Consider the following 9,861-nt stretch of genomic DNA (forward strand, 5'->3'; position numbering starts at 1 on the left):
TGCCTTTTGTATTTAATTCCGATGCAATTTCTGTGTTTCATCGTCATTAAGAAGGTCCAAGGGATACAGTAAACCTGAAGTGAAGCATCGAAATCTATAACTAGTATCACAGAAATGGTTCAAAATATAGACTGTAAGCAGGGTTAGTCTTGTTGTACTTAAGTCGGCATTGTGCCTTTTGTATTTAATTCCGATGCAATTTGTGTGTTTCATCGTCAATAAGAAGGGCAGAAGGATACAGTAAACCTGAAGTGAAGCATCGGAATCTATAACTAGTGTCACAGGAATGGTTCAAAACATAGACAGTAGGAAGAGTCAGTCTTCTTGTACTTAAGTCGGCATTGTGCCTTTTCTATTTAATTCCGATGCAATTTCTGTGTTTCATCGTCAATAAGAAGGTCCAAAGATACAGTGAAACGGAAGTGAAGCATCGGAATCTATAACTGGTGTCACAGGGATAGTTCAAAGCATAGTCAGTAAGATGAGCCAGTCTTCTTGTACTTAAGTCGGCATTGTGCCTTTTCTATTTTTTTCCGATGCTATTTCTGTGTTTCATCGTGAATAAGAAGGTCCAAGGGATACAGTGAAACTGAAGTGAAGCATCGGAATCTATAACTAGTGTCACAGGAATGGATCGAAGCATAGTCATTAAGAAGAGCCAGTCTCCTTGTACTTAAGTAGGCATTGTGCCTTTTGTATTGAATTCCGATGCAATTTCTGTGTTTCATCGTCAATAAGAAGGTCCAAGGGATACAGTAAACCTGGAGTGAAGCATCAGAATCTATAACTAGTGTCACAGGAATGGTTCAAAACATAGACAGTAAGAAGAGTCAATCCTCTTGCACTTAAGTCGGCATTGTGCCTTTTGTATTTAATTCCGATGCAATTTCTGTGTTTCATCGTCAATAAGAAGGTCAGAGGGATACAGTAAACCTGAAGTGAAGCATCGGAATCTATAACTAGTGTCACAGGAATGGTTCAAAGCATAGTCAGTAAGAAGAGTCAGTCTTCTTGTACTTAAGTCGGCATTGTGCCTTTTGTATTTAATTTCGATGCAATTTCTGTGTTTTATCGTCAATAAGAAGGTCCAAGAGATACAGTAAACCTGAAGTGAAGCATCGGAATCTCTAAATAGTGTCACAGGAATGGTTCAACACATAGTCAGTAAGAAGAATCAGTCTTCTTGTAGTTAAGTCGGCATTGTGCCTTTTGTATTTAATTCCGATGCAATTTCTGTGTTTCATCGTCAATAAGAAGGTCAGAAGGATACAGTAAACCTGAAGTGAAGCATCGGAATCTATAACTAGTCTCACAGGAATGGTTCAAAGCATAGTCAGTAAGAAGAGTCAGTCTTCTTGTACTTAAGTTGGCATTGGGCCTTTTGTATTTAATTTCGATGTAATTTCTGTGTTTCATCGTCAATAAGAAGGTCCAAGAGATACAGCAAACCTGAAGTGGAGCATCGGAATCTATAACTAGTGTCACACGAATGGTTCAAAAGATAGACAGTAAGAAGAGTCAGTCTTCTTGTACTTAAGTCATCATAGTGCCCTTTTCAATTTAATTCCGATGCATTTACTGTGTTTCATCGTCAATAAGAAGGTCAGAGGGATACAGTAAATCTGAAGTGAAGCATCGGAATCTCTAAATAGTGTCAAAGGAATGGTTCAACACATAGTCAGTAAGAAGAGTCAGTCTTCTTGTACTTAAGTCGGAATTGTGCCTTTTGTATTTAATTCCGATGCAATTTCTGTGTTTCATCATCAATAAGACGGTCCAAGGAAAACAGTAAACCTGATGTGAATCATCGGAATCTATTACTAGTGTCACAGGAATGGTTCAAATCATAGACAGTAGGAAGAGTCAGTCTTCTTATACATAAGTCGGCATTGTGCCTTTTTTATTTTGTTCCGATGCAACTTCTATGGTTCATCGTCAATAAGAAGTTCCTAGGGATATAGTAAACCTGAAGTGAAGCATCGGAATCTACAACATGTGTCACAGGAAGGGTTCAAACCATAGTTAGTAAGAAGAGTCAGTCTTCTTGTACTTAAGCAGGCATTGTGCCTTTTGTATTTAATTCCGATGCAATTTCTGTGTTTCACCGTCAATAAGAAGGTCCAAGGGATACAGTAAACCTGAAGTGTAGCATCGGAATCTATAAATAGTGTCACAGGAATTGATCAAGATATAGTCAGTAAGAAGAGTCAGTCTTCTTGTACTTAAGTAGGCATTGTGCCTTTTGTATTTAATTCCGATGCAATTTCTGTGTTTCATCGTCAATAAGGAGGTTTAAGGGATACAGTAAACCTGAAGTGAAGCATCGGAATCTATAACTATTGTTACAGGAATGGATCAAGATATAGTCAGTAAGAAGAGTCAGTCTTCTTGTACTTGTCACCATTGTGCCTTATGTATTTAATTCCGATCCAATTTCTGTGTTTCATCGTCAATATGAAGGTCCAAGGGATTCATAAACCAGAAGTGAAGCATCGGAATCTATAACTAGTGTCACAGGAATGGTTAAAACATAGTCAGTAAGACGAGTCACTCTTCTTGTACTTCAGTCGGCATTTTGCCTTTTGTATTTAATTCCGATGCAATATCTGTGTTTCATCGTTAATAAGAACGTCAGTGGTATACAGTAAACCTGATGTAAAGCATCGGGTTCTACAACTAGTGTCACAGGAATGGTTCAAATCATAGTCAGAAAGACGAGTCAGTCTTCTTGTACTTAAGTCGGCATTGTGCCTTTTGTGTTTAATTTCGATGCAATTTCTGTGTTTCATCGTCAATAAGAGGGTCCAAGGGATACAGTAAACCTGAAGTGAAGCATCGGATTCTATAACTAGTGTCACAGGAATGGATCAAGAAATAGTCAATAAGAAAAGTCAGTCTCCTTGTACTTAATTCGGCATTGTGCCTTTTGTATTTAATTCCGATGTAATTTCTGTGTTTCATCGTCAATAAGAAGGTCCAAGGGATACAGTAAACCTTGTGTGAAGCATCGGAATCTATAACTAGTGTCACAGGAATGGTTCAAAACATAGACAGTAAGAAGAGTCAGTCCTCTTCCACTTAAGTCGGCATTGTGCCTTTTGTATTTAATTCCGATGCAATTTCTGTGTCTCATCGTCAATAAGAAGCTCAGAGGGATACAGAAAACCTCAAGTGAAGCATCGGAATAAAAAACTAGAGTCACAGGAATGGTTCAAAACATAGGGAGTAGGAAGAGTCAGTCTTTTTGTACTTAAGTCGGCATTGTGCTTTTTCTATTTAATTCCGATGCGATTTCTGTGTCTCATCGTCAACAGGAAGGTCCTAGGGATACAGTAAACCTGAAGTGAAGCATCGGAATCTATAACTAGTGTCACAGGAATAGTTCAAAACATAGTCTGTAAGAATAGTCCGTCTTCTTGTACTTCAGTCGGCATTGTGCCTTTTGTATTTAATTCGAATGCAATTTCTGTGTTTCGTCGGCAATAAGAAGGTCCAAGGCATACAGTAAACCTGAAGTGAAGCATCAAAATCTATAACTAGTATCACAGGAATGGTTCAAATCATAGACAGTAGGAAGAGTCAGTCTTCTTGTACTTAAGTCGGCAATGGGCCTTTTCTATTTAATTCCGATGCAATTTCTGGGTTTCATCGTCAATAAGAAGGTCCAAGGGATACAGTGAAACTGAAGTGAAGCATCGGAATCTATAACTAGTGTCACAGGAATGGTTCAAAGCATAGTCAGTAAGAAGAGCCAGTTTTCTTGTACTTAGTCGGCATTGTGCCTTTTCTATTTAATTCCGATGAAATGTCTGTGTTTCATCGTCAATAAGAAGGTCCAAGGGATACAGTGAAACTGAAGTGAAGCATCGGAATCTGTAACTAGTGTCACAGGAATGGTTCAAAGCATAGTCAGTAAGAAGAGCCAGTCTTCTTGAACTTAAGTCGGCATTGTGCCTTTTGTATTTAATTCCGATGCAATTTCTGTGTTTCATCGTAAATAAGAAGGTCCAAGGGATACAGTAAACCTGGAGTGAAGCATCTGAATCTGTAACTAGTGTCACAGGAATGGTTCAAAGCATAGACAGTAAGAAAAGTCAGTCTTCTTGTTCTTAAGTCGGCATTGTGCATTTTTTATTTAATTCTGATGCAATTTCTGTGTTCCATCGTCAATAAGAAGGTCCAAGGGATACAGTAAACCTAGAGTGAAGCATCGGAATCTATATCTAGTGTCACAGGAATAGTTCAAAACATAGACAGTAGGAAGAGTCAGTCTTCTTGTACTTAATTCGGCATTGTGCCTTTTGTATTTAATTCCGACGCAATTTCTGTGTTTCATCGTCAATAAGAACGACAGAGGGATACAGTAAATCTGAAGTGAAGCATCGGAATATATAACTAGTGACACAGGAATGGTTCAAAACTTAGACGGTAAGAAGAGTCAGTCTTCTTGTACTTAAGTCGGCATTGTGGCTTTTGTATTTAATTCCGATGTAATTTCTGTGTTTTATCGACAATAAGAAGGTCGGAGGGATACAGTAAACCTGAAGTGAAGCAACGAAATCTATAAGTAGTGACACAGGAATGGTTCGAAACATAGACAGAAGAAGAGTCAGTCTTCTTGTACTTAAGTCGGCATTGTGCCTTTTGTATTTAATTCCGATGCAATTTCTGTGTTTCATCGTCAATATGAAGGTCCAAGGGGTACTGTAAACCTGGAGTGAAGCATCGGTATCTATAACTAGTGTCACAGGAATGGTTCAAAACATAGACAGTAAGATAAGTCAGTCTTCTTGTTCTTAAGTCGGCATTGTGCCTTTTGTATTTAATTCCGATGCAATTTCTGTGTTTCATCGCAAATAAGAAGTTCCACGGGATACAGTAAACCTGAAGTGAAGCATCGGAATCTATAACTAGTGTCACAGAAATGGTTCAAATCATAGACATTAGGAAAAGTCGGTCTACATGTACTTATGTCTGCTATGTGCCGTTTGTATTTAATTCCGATGCAATTTCCTTGATTCATCGTCAATAAGAAGGTCCAAGGGATACAGTAAGCCTGAAATGAACCATCGGGATCTATAACTAGTGTCACAAGAATGGTTCAAATCATAGACATTAGGAAAAGTCAGTCTACATGTACTTATGTCTGCTATGTGCCTTTTGTATTTAATTCCGATGCAATTTCCTTGATTCATCGTCAATAAGAAGGTCAGAGGTATACAGTAATCCTGAAGTGAAGCATCGGAATCTATGACTAGTGTCACAGGAATGGTTCAAAACGTAGTCAGTAGGAAGAGTCAGTCTTCTTGTACTTAAGTCGGCATTGTGCCTTGTGTATTTATTCCAATGCAATTTGTGTGATTCATCGTTAATAAGAAGGTCCAAAGGATACAGTAAACCTGAAGTGAAGCATCGGAATCTATAACTAGTGTCACAGGACTGGTTCAAAACATAGACAGTAGGAAGAGTCAGTCTTCTTGTACTTTAGTCGGTATTGTGCCTTTTCTATTTAATTCCGATGCAATTTCTGTGTTTCATCGTCAATAAGAAGGTCAGAGGGATACAGTAAACCTGAAGAGAACCATCGGATTCGATAACTAGTGTCACAGGAATGGTTCAAACATAGAGAGTTGGAAGATTCAGTCTTCTTGTGCTTAAGTCGGCATTGTGCCATTTGTATTTTATTCCAATGCAATTTCTGTGTTTCATCGTCCATAAGAAGGTCCGAGGGATACAGAAAACCTCAAGTGCAGCATCGGAATAAAAAACTAGAGTCACAGGAATGGTTCAAAACATAGGGAGTAGGAAGAGTCAGTCTTTTTGTACTTAAGTCGGCATTGTGCTTTTTCTTTTTAATTCCGATGCGATTTCTGTGTCTCATCGTCAACAGGAAGGTCCTAGGGATACAGTAAACCTGAAGTGAAGCATCGGAATCTATAACTAGTGTCACAGGAATAGTTCAAAACATAGTCTGTAAGAATAGTCCGTCTTCTTGTACTTAAGTCGGCATTGTGCTTTTGTATTTGATTCCGTTGCAATTTCTTTGTTTCATCGTCAATAAGAAAGTCCAAGGGATACAGTAAACCTGGAGTGAAGCATCGGAATCTATATCTAGTGTCACAGGAATGGTTCAAAACAAAGACAGTAAGATGAGTCGGTCTTTTTGTACTTAAGTCGGCATTGTGCCATTAGTGGTTAATTCCGATGCAATTTCTGTGTTTCATTGACAATAAGAAGGTCCTAGGGATACAGTAAACCTGAAATGAAGCATCAGAATCAATAACTAGTGTCACAGGAATGGTTCAAATCATAGTCAGTAAGAAGAGTCAGTCTTCTTGTACTTAAGTCGGCATTGTGCCTTTTGTATTTAATTCCGATGCAATTTCTGTGTTTCATCGTCAATAAGACGGTCCAAGGGATACAGTAAACCTGAAGTGAAGCATCGAAATCTATAACTAGTATCACAGAAATGGTTAAAAACATAGACAGTAAGCAGGGTTAGTCTTGTTGTACTTAAGTCGGCATTGTGCCTTTTGTATTTAATTCCGATGCAATTTGTGTGTTTCATCGTCAATAAGAAGGGCAGAAGGATACAGAAAAACTTGAAGTGAAGCATCGGAATCTATAACTAGTGTTACAGGAATGGTTCAAAACATAGTCAGTAAGAAGAGTCAGTCTTCTTGTACTTAAGTCGGCATTGTGCCTTTTCTATTTAATTCCGATGCAATTTCTGTGTTTCATCATCAATAAGAAGGTCAGAGGGATACAGTAAACCTGAAGTGAAGCATCGTAATCTACAACTAGTGTCACAGGAATGGTTCAAAACGTAGACAGTTGGAAGAGTCAGTCTTCTTGTACTTAAGTCGTCATTGTGCCTTTTGTATTTAATTCCGATGCAATTTGTGTGTTTAATCGTTAATAAGAAGGTCCAAGGGATACAGCAAACCTGAAGTGAAGCATCGGAATCCATAACTAGTGTCACAGGAATGGTTCAAAACATAGACAGTAGGAAGAGTCAGTCTTCTTGTACTTTAGTCGGTATTGTGCCTTTTCTATTTAATTCCGATGCAATTTCTGTGTTTCATCGTCAATAAGAAGGTCAGAGGGATACAGTAAACCTGAAGAGAAGCATCGGATTCGATAACTAGTGTCACAGGAATGGTTCAAAGCATAGAGAGTTGGAAGATTCAGTCTTCTTGTACTTAAGTCGGCATTGTGCCATTTGTATTTTATTCCGATGCAATTTCTGTGTTTCATCGTCCATAAGAAGGTCCGAGGGATACAGTAAACCTGAAGTGAACCATCGGAATCTATAACTAGTGTCACAGGAATGGTTCAAATCATAGACATTAGGAAAAGTCAGTCTACATGTACTTATGTCTGCTATGTGCCTTTTGTATTTAATTCCGATGCAATTTCCTTGATTCATCGTCAACAAGAAGGTCCAAGGGATACAGTAAGCCAGAAATGAACCATCGGAATCCATAACTAATGTCACAGGAATGGTTCAAATCATAGACATTAGGAAGAGTCAGTCTTCTTGTACTTTAGTCGGTATTGTGCCTTTTCTATTTAATTCCGATGCAATTTCTGTGTTTCATCGTCCATAAGAAGGTGCGAGGGATACAGTAAACCTCAAGTGAAGCATCGGAATAAAAAACTAGAGTCACAGGAATGGTTCAAAACATAGAGAGTAGGAAGAGTCAGTCTTTTTGTACTTAAGTCGGCATTGTGCTTTTTCTATTTAATTCCGATGCGATTTCGTTGTCTCATCGTCAATAGGAAGGTCCTAGGGATACAGTAAACCTGAAGTGAAGCATCGGAATCTATAACTAGTGTCACAGGAATGGTTCACAACATAGTCTGTAAGAATAGTCCGTCTTCTTGTACTTAAGTCGGCATTGTGCTTCTGTATTTGATTCCGATGCAATTTCTTTGTTTCATCGTCAATAAGAAGGTCCAAGGGATACAGTAAACCTGGAGTGAAGCATCGGAATCTATATCTAGTGTCACAGGAATGGTTCTAAACAAAGACAGTAAGATGAGTCGGTCTTCTTGTACTTAAGTCGGCATTGTGCCTTTAGTGTTTAATTCCGATGCATTTTCTGTGTTTCATCGCCAATAAGAAGGTCCTAGGGATACAGTAAACCTGAAATGAAGCATCAGAATCAATAACTAGTGTCACAGGAATGGTTCAAATCATAGTCAGTAAGAAGAGTCAGTCTTCTTGTACTTAAGTCGGCATTGTGCCTTTTGTATTTAATTCCGATGCAATTTCTGTGTTTCATCGTCATTAAGAAGGTCCAAGGGATACAGTAAACCTGAAGTGAAGCATCGAAATCTATAACTAGTATCACAGAAATGGTTCAAAATATAGACTGTAAGCAGGGTTAGTCTTGTTGTACTTAAGTCGGCATTGTGCCTTTTGTATTTAATTCCGATGCAATTTGTGTGTTTCATCGTCAATAAGAAGGGCAGAAGGATACAGTAAACCTGAAGTGAAGCATCGGAATCTATAACTAGTGTCACAGGAATGGTTCAAAACATAGACAGTAGGAAGAGTCAGTCTTCTTGTACTTAAGTCGGCATTGTGCCTTTTCTATTTCATTCCGATGCAATTTCTGTGTTTCATCGTCAATAAGAAGGTCCAAGGATACAGTGAAACGGAAGTGAAGCATCGGAATCTATAACTGGTGTCACAGGGATGGTTCAAAGCATAGTCAGTAAGATGAGCCAGTCTTCTTGTACTTAAGTCGGCATTGTGCCTTTTCTATTTTTTTCCGATGCTATTTCTGTGTTTCATCGTGAATAAGAAGGTCCAAGGGATACAGTGAAACTGAAGTGAAGCATCGGAATCTATAACTAGTGTCACAGGAATGGATCGAAGCATAGTCATTAAGAAGAGCCAGTCTCCTTGTACTTAAGTAGGCATTGTGCCTTTTGTATTGAATTCCGATGCAATTTCTGTGTTTCATCGTCAATAAGAAGGTCCAAGGGATACAGTAAACCTGGAGTGAAGCATCAGAATCTGTAACTAGTGTCACAGGAATGGTTCAAAACATAGACAGTAAGAAGAGTCAATCCTCTTGCACTTAAGTCGGCATTGTGCCTTTTGTATTTAATTCCGATGCAATTTCTGTGTTTCATCGTCAATAAGAAGGTCAGAGGGATACAGTAAACCTGAAGTGAAGCATCGGAATCTATAACTAGTGTCACAGGAATGGTTCAAAGCATAGTCAGTAAGAAGAGTCAGTCTTCTTGTTCTTAAGTCGGCATTGTGCCTTTTGTATTTAATTTCGATGCAATTTCTGTGTTTTATCGTCAATAAGAAGGTCCAAGAGATACAGTAAACCTGAAGTGAAGCATCGGAATCTCTAAATAGTGTCACAGGAATGGTTCAACACATAGTCAGTAAGAAGAATCAGTCTTCTTGTAGTTAAGTCGGCATTGTGCCTTTTGTATTTAATTCCGATGCAATTTCTGTGTTTCATCGTCAATAAGAAGGTCAGAAGGATACAGTAAACCTGAAGTGAAGCATCGGAATCTATAACTAGTCTCACAGGAATGGTTCAAAGCATAGTCAGTAAGAAGAGTCAGTCTTCTTGTACTTAAGTTGGCATTGGGCCTTTTGTATTTAATTTCGATGTAATTTCTGTGTTTCATCGTCAATAAGAAGGTCCAAGAGATACAGCAAACCTGAAGTGGAGCATCGGAATCTATAACTAGTGTCACACGAATGGTTCAAAAGATAGACAGTAAGAAGAGTCAGTCTTCTTGTACTTAAGTCATCATAGTGCCCTTTTCAATTTAATTCCGATGCATTTACTGTGTTTCATCGTCAATAAGAAGGTCAGAGGGATA

Source organism: Schistocerca serialis, chromosome 2 (genome assembly GCF_023864345.2).
Source record: "Schistocerca serialis cubense isolate TAMUIC-IGC-003099 chromosome 2, iqSchSeri2.2, whole genome shotgun sequence".
Taxonomy (NCBI): domain Eukaryota; kingdom Metazoa; phylum Arthropoda; class Insecta; order Orthoptera; family Acrididae; genus Schistocerca; species Schistocerca serialis.